This window comes from Lithobates pipiens, unplaced genomic scaffold (genome assembly GCF_037356315.1).
Source record: "Lithobates pipiens isolate NorthernLeopardFrog02 unplaced genomic scaffold, aLitPip1_a1.2 Scaffold_52, whole genome shotgun sequence".
Classification (NCBI taxonomy): Eukaryota; Metazoa; Chordata; class Amphibia; order Anura; family Ranidae; genus Lithobates; species Lithobates pipiens.
Genome location: NW_027507875.1, coordinates 4,100,309 through 4,116,971, shown reverse-complemented (window position 1 = coordinate 4,116,971; position 16,663 = coordinate 4,100,309). Strand labels below are relative to the sequence as shown.

General features: G+C 49.0%; 7 pseudogenes; 4 read left to right on the top strand and 3 right to left on the bottom strand.

Annotated features, from left to right (window-relative positions):
* Positions 1 to 2,670: 2,670 nt before the first annotated feature.
* Positions 2,671 to 2,789, bottom strand: LOC143957274 (5S ribosomal RNA; annotated as a pseudogene).
* A 102-nt stretch (positions 2,790 to 2,891) lies between these two features.
* LOC143957306 (5S ribosomal RNA) lies at positions 2,892 to 3,010 on the bottom strand (annotated as a pseudogene).
* A 321-nt stretch (positions 3,011 to 3,331) lies between these two features.
* On the bottom strand, positions 3,332 to 3,450 carry LOC143957273 (5S ribosomal RNA; annotated as a pseudogene).
* Positions 3,451 to 5,234: 1,784 nt separating this feature from the next.
* Positions 5,235 to 5,353, top strand: LOC143957427 (5S ribosomal RNA; annotated as a pseudogene).
* Positions 5,354 to 9,287: 3,934 nt separating this feature from the next.
* Positions 9,288 to 9,406, top strand: LOC143957557 (5S ribosomal RNA; annotated as a pseudogene).
* A 95-nt stretch (positions 9,407 to 9,501) lies between these two features.
* Positions 9,502 to 9,621, top strand: LOC143957506 (5S ribosomal RNA; annotated as a pseudogene).
* Positions 9,622 to 9,713: 92 nt separating this feature from the next.
* LOC143957639 (5S ribosomal RNA) lies at positions 9,714 to 9,832 on the top strand (annotated as a pseudogene).
* The last annotated feature ends 6,831 nt before the right edge of the window (positions 9,833 to 16,663 follow it).

Sequence of the window (16,663 nt, the reverse complement as noted above, 5' to 3'; positions counted from 1 at the left end):
TTGACAAAGGCCAAGATGGTCACCTTGGGAAACAAGCTAAAAAAAACAGGTCAAAGCCAACAACATAAAAAGAAGCCTACGGCATCCAGTATTCTCAGGCGATCTCCCAATCAAGACACTAACCAGACCAGATCCTTCTATGGCACCTGGTCTTCCCAGGCAGTCTCCCATCCAGGTACTAACCAGGCCTGACGCTGCTTAGCCTCTGAAATCAGACGAGATTGGGTGCTTTCAGGTTGATGTGGCCGTAAGCGTTCTCTTCAAGACACGCCTAACCCTCTTGACAAACGCCAAGATGGTCGCCTTGAGAACAACAGACAAAGCCAACAACATAAAAGGAAGCCTATGGGCTTACAGCGGGCCTTAAAAGATGGGACCCACTAGCTCTGTCATGGTTCGGACGCTGTAATGTGTTGAAGATGAACGCGTTGCCACGACTTCTGTATCTACTACAAGCCTTACCTATCAAAATACCCCAGACTTTCTTTCATTCGGTTCGCTCAATCTTTATCAAGTTCCTCTGGCGCGGAAAACATATGCGTATTGGTAGGGCAATGCTATTGCGACCGAAATTGCGGGGAGGTATTGGCTTCCCGGACCCTGCTCTATATTACACAGTGAGGCACATGACACCGGTGGTTGACTGGTGCCGGTGTTCTGCCATATACTGTCCGGCCATGATATAGTGTCCGCTGTGTACTCCGAAGCTGAACGGCTCCTGCGCGGTGAGTGGAGGTGGTAGCCCCACCATCCAAGCGGACATAGGGTTGTGAATATTAAAGGGCCCCTCGCAGGCGAGCTTCGCTCGCCACGCTTCGGGCTTGGCTTCGCTGCGCTCGGCTCTTTTATATTCTTACTCTATGTCCACTTGGATAGTGGGGATAGAACCTGTACTCAGTGCGCAGGTGCCGTTCATGCTCGCAATTTTCGGAATCTGTGTTGCTGTATACTGCGCATGCGCAGTACACAGCGGACACTATCCGATGGGGGACCATATGTGATAAGACACCGGCATGGGGAACTGAAGCTATGGGTCAAGCTAGAGCAGGAGATGGCGCGGGTTCCACTGGCTGGTCTGCCTTGGGTGGGGAGGCCATTGGAGCCCTGTGTGACTACTCACCCATTAATTGGCCCCTCGCTCGCCGAGATGGATAGTTTTTTTTACCTTTCCCACCTGACTAACTTCCCTTCTCCTATGACCCCAATTATTGGACATCCTAGATTCCCTCCGGGCCTGTCTGACCAGGCCTTTACCAGGCAAGCCCCGAAAGGGCTTCTGAGAGCAGCCCTATTTCTTGGACCCACGGGCTTGATTCTCATGGAACCATACTGCTAGAGCAAGTACCTGTTGCATTGGATAGCTGGAGAGCTAGACAGCTAATCCATTTCCTCGGATCACTACCTAACCATTCGTTCTTCTCTAGACAATTCCACCCCTTCGAGGAACTTTGCCTGGATGATGGCCCAATTCATGGTTCCCTCTCTAGGTCCTACCTAATCCTGACAGATGCACAATCCTCCACGGATCCACCCTTCCTAGCTAAATGGAAAAGGGACTTACAAACTACATTCTCCAAACCACAGAAGGACAGAATACTCTTTTTCGCCCATAAGTCGTCACTCTGCAGTAAATATCAGGAGATCTCATATAAGCTGATCACACGCTGGTATCATACACCGGTGGTGTTGGCCAAAATATTCCCCGGTCAATCTGACCGCTGCTGTCGCTGTGGGCAACAGGCTGGCACCATTCTCCACATTTTCTGGGAATGCCCTAAATTACAAACATTCGGGCAGCCTGTCCTGAGACTCATCCACAAGTTCACAGACATTTCCTTAGCCAATGATCCCGCAGCAGTTCTTCTCAATCTAACTCCTATGTCGAGAAAGCGTTATCATAAGTCCTTACTTAAACATCTCCTCAAGGCAGCTAGGGCCTGCATACCAAGTCAGTGGAAAGAGCAATCTGCTCCAATGGTGACCCAGTGGTTCGCAAGGGTTAATGATATTGAACGAATGGAAGACCTGACTGCCACAATGAGGGATAAAACGGAGGAGCATGGGAACAGATGGTTCTACTGGACCCAGTTTCGCTTTTCGGAAGAATACCTCCGCAAGACATAGTAAGCTCATGGTGATCATTGGAGATCCCTGTTCCAAACGTTGGACAGCTGATGAGCTGGTGAGCCGAGGGCGTCTCTTGCTCCCTGGGAGGGGACCCCATCCTATCCACTCTACCCACGACACCCCCTTACCCCTTCTTTTCCTTTTCTGCCATTTCCTTCCCCAATCTTCTTATTCCCCTTCTCCCTCCTTTCAGTTCTACTATTTCCCTTCTTAACTCAAAAAAGGGAAAAGAAAATGGTATGTTCCGACCCCATTTGACTACTACACTATACTCTTCCTCTATCTATGGATATCTAAACTCTTCGAAGGTAGCAGGGCTAGTATCAATAATATTTTAAGTGGTAGAGGATCCCAACGAGATGGAGCTTTAATCTCATCTTGATATGACCGCAAAGCTGTACACGTGCTATTCTCCTCGGACTTCTTACCATTGGCTCTGATATCCATGCAATATGATCGTTTGTTTGTAACTATTTGTATCACACATTCTGTGAAGTTGCCTTTGCATTGTATGTCGCATACTACTAAATAAAAATAAAAAAAAGCCTATGGCACCTGGTATTCCCAGGCGGTCTCCCATCCAGGTACTAACCAGGCCCGACACTGTTTATCATCCGAGATCAGACGAGATTGGGCGCTTTCAGGGTGATGGGGCCGTAGGTGATCTCTTTGGGCACTCTCAACCCTCTTGACAAACGCCAAGATGGTCACAAGGTGAAAACAAGTGAAAAAAAAAACAGGTCAAGGCCAACAACATAAAAAGAAGCCTACAGCACCTAGTATTCCCAGGTGGTCTCCAACCCAGGTACTAGCAAGGCCCAACCCTGTTTAGCTTCTGAGATCAGAGGAGATCAGGCGCTTTCAGGGTTATGTGCCCATAGGCAATCTCTTTGGGCATTCTCAACCCTCTTGACAAATGCCAAGATAGTCACCTTGAGATACAAGCGAAAAAAAACAGGTCAATGTCAACAACATAAAAAGAAGAATACGGCACCTGGTATTCCAACGCCATCTCCCATCCAGGTACTAACTAGGCCCAACCCTTCTTAGCCTCAGAGAAGAGAAGAGATAGGGCTCTTTCAGGGTGATGCTGCTGTAAGCGATCTCTTTGGGCACTCTCATCCCTCTTGACAAATGCCAAGATGGTCACCTTCGGAAACAAGCGAAAAAAAAAAAACGAATCAACGCCAACAACATAAAAAGAAGCCTACAATAAATGGTATTCCCAGGTGGTCTCCCATCCAGGTACTAACCAGGCCCGACTCTTCTTAGCCTCCAAGATCAGACGAGATTGGGTGCTTTCAGAGTGATGTGGCCATAGGCAACCTCTTCAGGCACTCTCAACCCTCTTGACAAACACCAAGATGGTCACTTTGGGAAACAAGCGGGAAAAAAACAGGTCAACGCCAACAACATAAAAAGAAGTCTACGACACCTGGTATTCCCAGGCGGTCTCCCCTCCAGGTACTAACAAGGCCTGACTCTTCTTAGCTTCCAACATCAAACGTGATCGGGTGCTTTCAGGGTGATGTGCCTGTAGGCAATCTCTTCAGGCACTTTCAACCCTCTTGACAAACGCCAAGATGGTCACCTTGGGAAACAAGCAAAAAAATAAAAATAAGTCGGAAGCTAGAGACAATACGGCCCGAGTCCTCAATTTAATCCATGCGGAGCATGTACAGGGAAGGCCCTTGCTTATGTTGTCAACGGACGTGGAGAAGGCCTTTGACAGGGTGGCCTGGCACTTTATGCAGGCCACCCTGAAACATATAGGTCCAATATATATATATATATCCAATGCAACAGGTATTTGCTCTAGCAGTATGGTCCCCATGGGAATCAAGCCCGTGGGTCCAAGAAATAGGGCTTCTCTCAAAAGCCCTTTCGGGGCTTGCCTGGTAAAGGCCTGGTCAGACAGGCCCGGAGGGAATCTAGGATGTCCAATAATTGGGGTCATAGGAGAAGGGAAGATAGTCAGGTGGGAAAGGTGAAAAAAACTATCCATCTCGGCGAGCGAGGGGCCAATTAACGGGTGAGTAGTCACACAGGGCTCCAATGGCCTCCCCGCCCAAGGCAGACCAGCCAGTGGAACCCGCACCATCTCCTGCTCTAGCTTGACCCATAGCTTCAGTTCCCCATGCCGGTGTCTTATCACATATGGTCCCCCATCGGATAGTGTCCGCTGTGTACTGCGCATGCGCAGCGAGGCCAAGCCCGAAGCGTGGCGAGCGAAGCTCGCCTGCGAGGGGCCCTCTAATATTCACAACCCTATGTCCACTTGGATGGTGGGGCTACCACCTCCACTCACCGCGCATGAAAATCTCCGAAGCTTCGTCTGCTCCGTACTGCGCATGCGCAGTACGGCGCAGACACTATATCATGGCCGGACAGTATATGGCAGAACACCGGCACCAGAACACCGGCACCAGAACACCGGCACCAGTCAACACCGGTGTCATGTGCGTCGCTGTGTAATATAGAGCAGGGTCCGGGAAGCCAATACCTCCCCGCAATTTCGGTCGCAATAGCATTGCCCTACCAATACGCATATGTTTTCCACGCCAGAGGAACTTGATAAAGATTGAGCGAACCGCATGAAAGAAAGTCTGGGGTATTTTGATAGGTAAGGCTTGTAGTAGATACAGAAGTCGTGGCAACGCGTTCATCTTCAACACATTACAGCGTCCGAACCATGACATCTTTTAGGGTCCACTGTAAGCCCATAGGCTTCTTTTTATGTTGTTGGCTTTGACCTGTTTTTTTTGCTTGTTTCTCAAGGCGACCATCTTGCCGTTTGTCAAGAGGGTTGGGCGTGTCTTGAAGAGAACGCTTACGGCCACATCAACCTGAAAGCACCCGATCTCGTCTGATTTCAGAGGCTAAGCAGCGTCAGGCCTAGTTAGTACCTGGATGGGAGACTGCCTGGGAAGACCAGGTGCCATAGAAGGATCTGGTCTGGTTAGTGTCTTGATTGGGAGATCGCCTGGGAATACTGGATGCCGTAGGCTTCTTTTTATGTTGTTGGCTTTGACCTGTTTTTTTTAGCTTGTTTCCCAAGGTGACCATCTTGACCTTTGTCAAGAGGCTTCAGAGTGCCCAAAGAGAGTGCCTACGGCCAAATCACCCTGAAAGAGCCCAATCTCATCTGATCTCGAAGGCTAAGCAGCGATGGGCCTGGTTAGTTCCTGGATGGGAGACAGCTTGGGAATACCAGGTGCCGTAGGCTTCTCATTATGTTGTCGGCGTTGACCTGTTTTATTTTCCCTTGTTTCCCAAGGTGACCATCTTGGCATGTGTCAAGAGGGTTGAGAGTGCACAAAGAAATTGCCTACGAGCACAACAACCTGAAAGCGCCCAATCTCGCTTGGTCTCAGAGGCTAAGCAGGGTTGGGCCTGGTTTGTACCTGGATGGGAGACCGCCTGGGTTTTCCAGATGCCGCAGGCTTCTTTTTATGTTGTTGGTGTTGACCTGTTTTTTTCGCTTGTTTCCCAAAGTGATCATCTTGGCATTTGTCAAGAGGGTTGAGAGTGCCTAAAGAGATCGCTTACAGCCACATCACCCTGAAAGCACCCTATCTCTTCTGATCTCAGAGGCTAAGAAGGGTTGGGCCTAGTTAGTACTTGAATGGGAGACGGCCTTGGAATACCAGGTGCCGTATTCTTCTTTTTATGTTGTTGGCGTTGACCTGTTTTTTTTCGCTTGTTTCCCAGGGTTTTGGCATTTTTCAAGAGGGATGAGAGTGCCCAAAGAGATTGCCTATGGACACATCACCCTGAAAGCGCCCAATCTCCGCTGATCTCAGAGGCTAGAAAGGGACGCGCCTTGTTAATACCTGGATGGGAGACCGCATGGAAATACTAGGTGCGGTAGGCTTCTTTTTATGTTGTTGGCATTGACTTGTTTTTTTTGTTTGTTTCCCAAGGTGACCATCTTGGCGTTTGTCAAGAGGGTTGAGCGTGCCTGAAAAAATCTACTATGGCTGCATCACCCTGAAAGAGCCAAATCTCATTTGATCTCAGAGGCTAAGCAGGTTTGGGACCTGGTTAGTACCTGGATGGGAGACCGCCTGGGATTTCTCGATGCCATAGGCTTTTTTTTTTAAGTTGTTGGCATTGACTTATTTTTTATTTTTCGTTTTATTCTTTTACTAAGTATAAGTAGAACAACATAAATGTAACAGTCAACCATACAGCATGACCCAGGGTCACAATTACATGGTAACAAAAAATAGGCAGCCAAATAACTCTGGGTTCTCAGAGGGGAGTCCTAGAGTTTCATGCAGAAAAGAGAGAAACCCCACCTCCAACATGTAGTACAGTATAACTAATGCAGCTCCGTTCGGACAAATGTAATCATGGAGAACAACTGGGACCACAGCGAGCCAGCTTATCATGACCTACGTGAACCAGAGTAAAATATGAGCCGGTCGTGTCCAGAACCCTGGGGTTCTTCTGGGTCCCAAAGGCTAGTAAGGAGACAAGGCATAGTCAAAAGGGAGGACGGGGGAAGAAGAGAGTGCAAAGACGGAGAGAGAGGAGGGGGGGGGTGGCCGCGGGGAAAAATTGAAAAATAAAGACAAAAAGGGAGGGGGGGGGGGGGGGATGCCACCCAGGGCAGACATGGCCTACGTAGGTAAACGTTAAATGTTCAGTCGTTTTCTGGGACAGGGGCGCTGCTCACCTCCCGAATGTAGTCTCAAGTACCAGTAAAACACCTCCAGGGCCTCCATGTAACACTAAATGCCTCTTCAGTGTTGTGAAGGGTGGCGGTCAATTCTTCCATCCGGAGAATATGATTGACTTTGGAATACCACAGCACCTTGGATGGGGGCTGAGGCTGCCTCCACAGTGTGGGAATGCAGACCCGGGCGGCGTTCAGGAGTTGCATCGTGAGGGTTTTTTTGTATTTTCGAACAGGCTGTTCGGTCAAGTGTAGAAGGCACGCTGCTGGGTTGTCTGCGATATCTACATTTCTGAGAGTTTTTATCGTCCCGGTCACCTCCACCCAAAAGTTCCTCAAGGCCGGGCATGCCCAGAAAATGTGTCCCATGGTCCCCGTATCTGAATTGCACCTCCAACAAACATCCGGGATCGATCTATTCATTTTATTCAGAAGGTATGGGACTCTATACCAGCGTGAGACTATCTTGTATCCTGATTCTTGATATTGGTTTGCGATGGAAGCTTTATGTACTAATGTCAGGATCTTCCCTATCTGTTGTGGGGTAAATGTGTTGCCAAATGCAATCTCCCATTTGTGGATAAATGGTGGGGTCGACTCTTCCTCCTGACTACTTAATATGTTGTACAGGAGGGAGAGGGTGTGTCGCACAGGTTCCTTTTTGTGACAGATGACTCATAGGGCGTCAGGTCTCTAGGAGTGTAGGGGGCCCTTTGTATGGCCAGAAGAAAGTGACGAAGTTGATAAGCATTAAACAATTCAAGCGGAGGGTCAGAAAGCTCGGCGACAGTTTGCGTGGTCGGGAGCCCTCCCGAGGGCCACACCTCTCCCAGACGCTGTTTCCCCACCACTGTCAACTGTCGCAGTTTATTGTTGGTAAATCCCGGTGGGAAGTCTGGATTACCTATAACCGGAGTCATTGGTGACGGCAGGGGAGCAATGTGTGTGCAGCGGAACAACCTCCGCACAACAGCCAACGTAGCTCCCACTACGGGGTGATCTCTGAGGTCTTTTGGTAGGGAGGACAGGAGCCACGGGGAGGTCAATAGGGGAATGGATCCATCCTCAATCTCCATCTCCACCCACTGCTTGTGTGGGCCATTACAATGCCAATCAACGACTCTCGCTAGCAGAGTCGCTCTGTTGTATTGTCTCAGATCTGGGAGACCCAGACCCCCCTTGTCCTTTGGTCTGGCAAGCAATTGCAAACGGGCTCTGGGCGGTTTGCGTGCCCAAATAAAGTCCCGGAGCAGCACCTGCAGTTGTCTGAAAAAAATTGGGGGTAACCGGATCGGTAATGTCTGGAACAAGTATAAGATCCGCGGGAGGGCCGTCATTTTGAATGCATTACAGCGCCCGAACCGGGTCAGTGTTAAAGCATGCCAGTTTCCCAAATCAGATTTCAGTCTATTCAGGAGAGGGACAAAATTAAGCGGGTACAATTGCGCCAAATCCGCTGCGATGTCAACGCCCAGGTAACGTATAGATTTTTCAGCTCAGTAGAATGGAAAAGCGGAGCGTAGCCTCCTGGCCTCACCATCCGGGACCGATATATTCAATACAGCCGACGGTGCAATTGATTTTATAGTTTGATAGGCTGCCGTATCGCCGCGAGTATATTGGGAAGTGAAATGTGTGGATTGGAGACGAAAAAAATTAGATCGTCAGCGCATGCCGCAATTTTGTGGTGTGCCGAGGGTTTGGATATGCCAGTAATATTCGGGTCATTCCGAACGTGACACATAAGTGGTTCCAGTGTCAGAATAAAAATTAGGGGAGACAGAGTACACCCCTGCCTCGTCCCATTAGTGATGGGGAAAGAGTCCGAGCACTCTGAAAGCACCCAATCTCATCTGATCTTGGAGGCTAAGAAGAGTCAGGCCTGGTTAGTACCTGGATGGGAGACCACCTGGGAATACCAGTTATTGTAGGCTTCTTTTTATGTTGTTGGCCTTGATTAGTTTTGTTTTTTTTTCGCTTGTTTTCCAAGGTGACCATCTTGGCATTTGTCAAGAGGGTTGAGAGTGCCCAAAGAGTTCGCTTACAGCAGCATCACCCTGAAAGAGCCCTATCTCTTCGCATCTCTGAGGCTAAGAAGGGTTGGGCCTAGTTAGTCCCTGGATGGGAGATGGCTTTGGAATACCAGGTGCCGTAGTCTTCTTTTTATGTTGTTGACATTGACCTGTTTTTTTTTCGCTTGTTTCCCAAGGTGACCATCTTGGCATTTGTCAAGAGGGTTGAGAGTGCCCAAAGAGATTGCCTATGGGCACATAAGCCTGAAAGCGTCCGATCTCCTCTGATCTCAGAGGCTAAACAGGGTCGGGCCTTGCTAGTACCTGGATTGGAGACCACCTGGGAATACTAGGTGCTGAAGGCTTATTTTTATGTTGTTGGCGTTGACTTGTTTTTTTTTTTTGTTTGTTTACCAAGGTGACCATCTTGGTGTTTGTCAAGAGGGTTGAGAGTGCTTGAAGAGCTCGCCTATGGCCACATAACCCTGAAAGCAACAGATCTCGTCTGATCTCAGAGACTAAACAGGGTCGGGCCTTGTTAATACCTGGATGGGAGACCACCTGGGAATACTAGGTGCTGTAGACTTCTTCTCATGTTGTTGGCGTTGACTTGATTTTTTTGTTTGTTTCCCAAGGTGACCATATTGGCGTTAGTCAAGGTTGAGAGTGCCTGAAGAAATCTCCTACGGCCACACCACCCTAAAAGAGCCCAATCTCATCTGATCTCAGAGGCTAAGCAGGGTTGGGACCAGTTTAGTACCTGGATGGGAGACCGCCTGGGATTTACAGATGCCGTAGGCTTCTTTTTATGTTGTGGCCATTGACCTATTTTTTTCCGCTTGTTTTGACCATCTTGGTGTTTGTCAAGAGAGTTGAGAGTGCCTGAAGATATCGGCTACGGCCACATCACCCTGAATCTGTTCCATCTCGTCTGATCTTGGAGGCTAAGCAGGGTCGGGCCTGGTTAATGCCTGGATGGGAAACCGCCTGGGAATACCAGGTGTCGTAGGCTTCTTTTGTTTTTCAAATATATTTTTTTCTCCAAATAGGGGAAGACGGTCCCCCGAGTACATAATGCAACAGAGAAATACAGAGCAAAGAGCAGCTGAACAATACTTTATACAGGTATATTCGCAACTGTGAGTCTGCCTTCCATCAATCACAATGATTCGAGGCACGGATAAAGTACTGTACCAAGATCCAGGGTCACACAAACCCCCAGGTCCCTCCGGCATAATCCATCCAGAGGGGGGTGTGGGGCCGTCATTCCCAATTTTCCACTCTTTCCAAAAGAGAGAGGGGGTGGAGGGGGTGAGAGAAGGAAGGCAGAAAAGAGAAGGGTTGAAAGATCAGAAAAGGAGAAGAGGGGACGAGACACGATGGCAGCCACTGTCCAAGGGGCCAGTCAAGGAAAGCTCAGAGCACTAAGGCGATAGCAGGCGACATCCTTCCAGCGAGAATATAAAGGTATTCCAGATGTCTCAGGTTTGTTTAAAAAATTCTTGTATACCTTGTGATGTGAGGATCAAGTCCTCCATTTTTTTTAATGTCCTCTATTTTCCTAAGCCAGTGGGTAATGAAAGGGGGGGAACATTTTTTCCAATAGAGAGGGATGCAGGATTTCGCCGCATTTATCACATGCCGTAAAATAGATTTTTTTGTACTTCTTAAAGGGGAGGGCCACCCTGAAAAACAAAAAAATGTTAAAAATTACAAAAAAATCTAAAAAAAAAAAAAAATGAAAAAAATTTTTTTTTTTACTTACCAGAAATGCCTGTTGCTAGGCACTTTCTCCTAATCTTCCTCTTCCTCCTCCGCGGAGATCTTCTGTCTTCTGTCTTCGTCGCGGCGTCTTCTGGGTAATGAGTCGCGCTGTGTTCTGGGAACTGTGTGTTCCAGAACACAGCGCGTCCCATTCAGAAAGCGCTGCGGGACTCGCGCATGCGCAGTAGCTGCGGGACTCGCGCATGCGCAGTAGGAAACGGGCAGTGAAGCCATAAGGCTCCACTGCCTGTTTCCCTTACAAGGGATGGCGGCGCCGGGACCCGAGAGCCGAGGGACGGGTCGGCCTCGGGCGGCCGACATCGCGGGCGCCCTGGACAGGTGAGTGTGTTTATTAAGTCAGCAGCTGCAGTGTTTGCAGCTGCTGACTTTTTTTTTTTTTTTTTATAACCGGCCCTCCACTTTAATGGGAATCTGTGAATGGTGCAAGAGAAAGAATGGAGCCTCTTCCTGGATGGAGAAGTCTGTGAATTTTTGTGTTATGCATCGGATCTCTGTCCAGAAGTCCACCAAGCTGAGGCAGGACCAAAAAATGTGCAGCAACGTGCCCTCTTCTTCTCCACACCTCCAGCATATGTTCGAGGAAGAGGAGAAACATTTCTGCAGCTTTGATGGTGTCAAATACCACCTGGTGAGAAGTTTAAAATTCGTCTCCTGTATCTTCGTGCACAGCGACATTTTGAGAGCCAAAGTGATAATGCGTTGTCTCTGTGCTGGGGAAAATTAGCAATTAAGGTCCTTTTCCCAGTTGGACAGACAGGTTAAGTGTGGGTAATCTGTTTGAGAGAGAATGTGGGCCAAAGGGCCTTCGCTCCTGCATAGAGTCTCAAACTCCGACTGAGGGCGGGCGAACGTTTGAGGATTGGGGATGGAATGGAGAAAATGATGTCGTTGCGCCGCTCTCCAAAAAGGCAGTTGGAAAGCCCTGTCGGATCTGTTAGGGTTGAGAAAGAAGGCCATTTTCCATCAATGACGAATTTAGACGCATTGTCTAGGTTGGAATTTCTAAGTGGATCCCCAGTTCAAAGGTTGGATGGCCACGTATAGGGAATAGGGGGGAAGTCAAAGACGTGAGTGTGTTTTGGGTAGCGATCAGGTGACTGACTTTCAACTAAGCCCCTATAGTGGGATGTGACATAAATTCTGTGGGGGAATACTTATAGCACCACATGGCGCTTCTTAGCGGAATTCGGGAGTGAGCTTAGAAAGTTTGTTTCGATTCCAGTCCAATACATGCCCCAGATGGGAGGCCAGGTAGTAGCGTCGCAAGTTAGGGAGAACAAACCCTCCCTTTTGTTTAGACAATGTCAGCTGTGACCGCTTAAGTCTGGGATTTTTGTGGGCCCAGTTAAATTGAGTGAGCAAGGATTGAGCTTGCTTAAAAAACAGGACTGGAATCAGGATCGGGAGAGCTTGGAAAAGATAAGTAAATTTAGGGAGTATGTTCATTTTAATGAGATTGCATCTGCTGAACCAGGAATGGAGGCCAGAATGCCACCCGTGAAGCAAACTGCGGATCTTAGTGACAAGGGGTGGGGGGAAGTTCAACATAAACGTACGCGCGATGTTCACTCAGACCTATATGGCGAAGGACCGAGAACATTAATGTCCATTTGACCCGATCAAAAGCCTTCTCGGCATCAGTACTCATGAAAAGACAAGGGGTCCCAGATGACTTTGCTTTACGGATCAGGGTAAGCACCTTAGTGGTGTTGTCCCTATCTTCCCTGATGGGAATAAAACCTAACTGGTCAATATGTATAAGGGACTACAAGTGATGTGCCAATCACGTGGCGAGGAGTTAGAGAATAGTTTTAGGACCGAATTTTGGAGGGAAATGGGTCTGTAGCTCCCACATAGGCCTGGGTCCTTGCCCTCCTTAGTTATCAACGAGATGTGGGCTCTAAGGGTATCATCAGGAAAATAAATTCACCAAGCGCAGGCCGAGAATAGGGAGGAAGGTCTTAAAGTATTGTGCGGTATATCCGTCAGGGCCCGGAGCCTTACCCACCTTCGGAGGTCCCACGGCCGTCTGGACTTCTTCCAGTGTGATCGGGTCCTCCAAGTACTCCCGTGATTCCGATGAGAGGGTTGGTAGACCAGAACCGGTTACATATCTGTCTATATTGTCCTGTCCAGACCCTGAATCGGGCAGGTTGTAGAGATCAGAGTAAAATTTTTCAAAGACTTCGACTATTTGGGTTGGGGTAGAGGCCCTCTGGCCATTCTCATCTATCAACTGTGGTATGTAAGAGCCAGATTTCAACTCCTTTACCGACCTGGCTAAGATTTTTCTGCATGTGTCCTCTGATTCCTACGTCAGTTTACGACAAAACTGGAGTGCCGCTTTCGCTTTATAATGGAGTAGGACAGCAATATGGGTATGGAGTGTCCCCAATTCAATCTCTAAGGTCCGTAAGGGGGTATGTTTATGTTTCGCTTCCACAGAGGCAAGTTCACGAAACAGATTAGCAAGCTGTTCCTTCCGTGTTCGTTTGATGCGCGCCCCGTGCCTGATAAGTACCCTGCGGAGTACTGACTTGTGAGCCTCCCAAATTATCCCCGGGTCACAGTCCTGCTTTAGTTTTCTTGGAAATAAAGGTCCAATTCCCTGGTCACATCTGCTAAAACTTCCGGTATCTGGAGGAGGCTCTCATTAAGGTGCCAGAATAGAGACCTAGGTGAGGGGTAGGGAGCGAGGAGCAAGAGGCAGAAGTGTCAACCGATGGCGAAAGGGGACATTAAAGTCCCCACCTAATATCAATTGGCCCTCCCGAAAGTCACATAATCTGTGCAGGGTAGTTCTGAGGAACGTGTCTTGGTGATCATTGGGAGCGTACACAGTGGCAAATGTAAAAAGGCGCTCTCCAATGTGGCCCCTAAGAAAAAGATATTGGCCCCCAGGGTCCACCAGAGAATCCTGGAGAACCCAGGGGAGCCTGCTAGAGATCAGAATGGAGAGGAGGGGTTAGTAGAGTGGTAGACCTTAGGGAAGGATCTCAACCATAGAAAGGGGAGGCTAGTATTTTTAAAATGTGTTTCTTGTATAAAGGCCACATCAGTACAGGATGTGTTCAGTTCTCACAGGAGGATCCACCGTTTTTCAGGGGAGTTCAGTCCCTTAACGTTTAGAGAGGTGACCTTGACTGAGTCTGCCATCGCTCCTCGGGGAGGGGGAGGGGGACATCAGAGAAAAGCAAAGAAAGTTGAACCAAGGTAGGTTTTGGGTAGGTAATGCATGGCGGGAACTAAGGGGGAGAAAGGAAGGGCAAATGGAAGGAAAGGTAAAGGGAAAAAGAGGCCGGGCACCTCAACCCCAGGGGGAGAGGGAAATTAAGGGTTGTCCGCACTCAACAGTACAGGAAGGGTATACTAAAACAGCACAATTATGCTATAGCGCTTACCAGATGTACACTGGGTTTAAAGCGCTGTCCTACTTGGGTTATTGGGTAGACAGGTCGGAGAGGGAGCCCCCGAATCCTAGTCCCCCCAGTCCCGGCAGTGGTAAATGTCACGTCTGATACCGGTATGCAAATAAAAGACAATCAGTAACATCAAAGAAACAAAAAACAATAGTATAACCAAAACAGAGGTAGAGCATATAACTGTCAGCACTGAGGTGTCTCCTCGGCTCGCCCTAAACATAGGCATGCACGAGGGAGCCCGTCACAACAGAAAAGGCATCACAGAATGGGATCCACCACCCCCCGTCCCATACCCCTAAAGTACATGCAGTCCCCGGACAAACGCATTTCTCCCTTTGGCAGATTGTCCTCTCCTTACCCCCCTCTCCCCCGTCCACGCCCCGGGGGGAAAAGGGGCAGGGAAGGGGGGAAAGGGGGAGTGGAAGGGGGGAAAGGGGGAGTGGAAGGGGGAAAGGGGGAGGGAAAGGAGGGAAGGGAAGGGTGGGAAGGGGGGGAAGGGAGGGGGGAAACAGGGGAGAGGGGACAAACATGCAGAAATGTCAAGTCCTTTAGCGCACTCCCACCAGCAAACACCCGGACCCCATAAATTTCAACTCCTCCCCTCCATGGTCACCACATCAAGATGAAAGAGGAGCAGCCCTGGTCGGTGCATGGAAAATCCGGCAGGCAAGGGGCTGGGGCCACCATCCCTCCATCCAATGGGAGACTTCACCCGAGCAGCAGTCCTGGGGCCCGCCAATTAGTGTCTCTCCTGCATCGCCATCGGGGGCTGTGTAGAGCATCCAGAGGGAGGCTGGGACCGCCCAAACAGTAAGGGGTAAATCCTCCAGGGGGGTCCAGAGTCACCCTGGAGGGAAGCAGTGTCTCGTACCAATAGGCTCAATAAATAAGTCATCCAGGGTCCCCGAAAGCTGCAGAAGGCAATGTCGGCAAAGAGTAGGTGGGAGCCAGAGGGGGGGACAAGGGGCGCATCCAGGGGGAGGGGACACATATGCGGGAATGTCAAGCCCTTCCAGTACAGCGCATTAGGTATCACTCAGACCCCCCAAAGTGCAAATCCCCCATCTAAGGTCAAGACTCCAGAAGGGAAGATGAGCCGCCCTGGTCTGTACATGAAAGAACCTGCTGCCAAGGGGTTGGGGCCATCATCCCTTCCTCCAATGGGAGATGCCACCGGAATGAAAGCCCCGTGTCCTGTCAAGTGGTGCCCCTCTGACAATGTCGTTGTGGTATATGTGGAGCATCCAGGGAGAGGCAGGGACCACCCAAACAGTGAGGGGTAAAGCCTCCAAGGGTGACCGGTGTCAGACAGGAGGATAGCGGTGTCTTGTACAAGTTGGTTAATTAGACAAGTCATCCAGTGTGTTCCTGTGAGCAGCGGAAAGAAAGGTCGGTAAGGATTATGAATGGGTGGGGGCCAGGGAGTGCATAAAACTGCCACCAGATGACAGGGGCAGAGAGGGCAAGGGGATGAAACTCAGATCTGGTAGGTGGGGGCGGGGGTGAGGAGTGTCCCTCATATTACTCACGTTGGCCATACCTTGAAGCTGAGCGCTCTGCATACCCAGGACGTTCTTCTGTATAATCTAGCCTGTCTTTTGTACACATTAGTCGGTCCTCTGTATACACTAGTCTGTCTGTATACACTAGTGTATACAGATAAGCTAGATTATGCAGAAGAACGTCCTGGGTATGCAGAAGTGGAGGCTAGAGTGTATACAGACGGACTAGTGTATACAGAAGACCGGCTAGTTTATATAGGGAGGCTAATGTGTGCAAAAGACAGGCTAGTGTATACAAATAGGCTAGATTATAGAGAAGAACATCTTGGGTATGCAGAGAGAGAGGCTGGGTTACACAGAGAGGCTGGTGTATGCAGACTTGCTAGTGTATACAGACGGACTAGTGTATAGAGAGGCTTGGGTATACAGAGAGCTAATGTATAAAGAGCAGCTAGTGTATACAAAAGACATCCAAGGGTATACAGAGAGACTCGTGTATGCAGAAGACCGGCTAGTTTATACAGAGAGGCTAAAGTGTACAAAACACAGGCTAGATTATACAGAAGAACGTCCTGGGTATGCAGAGATGGAGGCTAGGGTATACAGAGAGAGAGACTGTGATACACAGAGAGGAAGGAGTATGCAGACTTGCTAGTGTATACAGATGGACTAGTGTATACAGTAGACCGGCTAGTTTATACAGAGAGGCTAGATTATACATAAGAAGGTCCTAGTTATGCAAGAGATGGAGGCTAGGGTATGCAGAGAGAGAGGCTTGGTTACACAGACTTGCTAATGTATACAGACGGACTAGTGTATACAGAGTACCGGCTAGTTTATACAGAGAGGTTAATGTGTACAAAAGACAGGCTAGTTTATACAGATAGGCTAGATTATACAGAAGAACGTCCTGGGTATGCAGAGATGGAGGCTAGGGTATACAGAGAGAGAGAGCGAGGCTGGGTTACACAGAGAGGCAGGAGTATGCAGACTTGCTAGTGTATACAGATGGACTAGTGTATACAGTAGACCGGCTAGTTTACACAGAGAGGCTAATCTGTACAAAAGACAGGCTAGTGTATACAGATAGGCTAGATTATACAGAAGAAGGTCCTGGTTTATGCAAGAGATGGA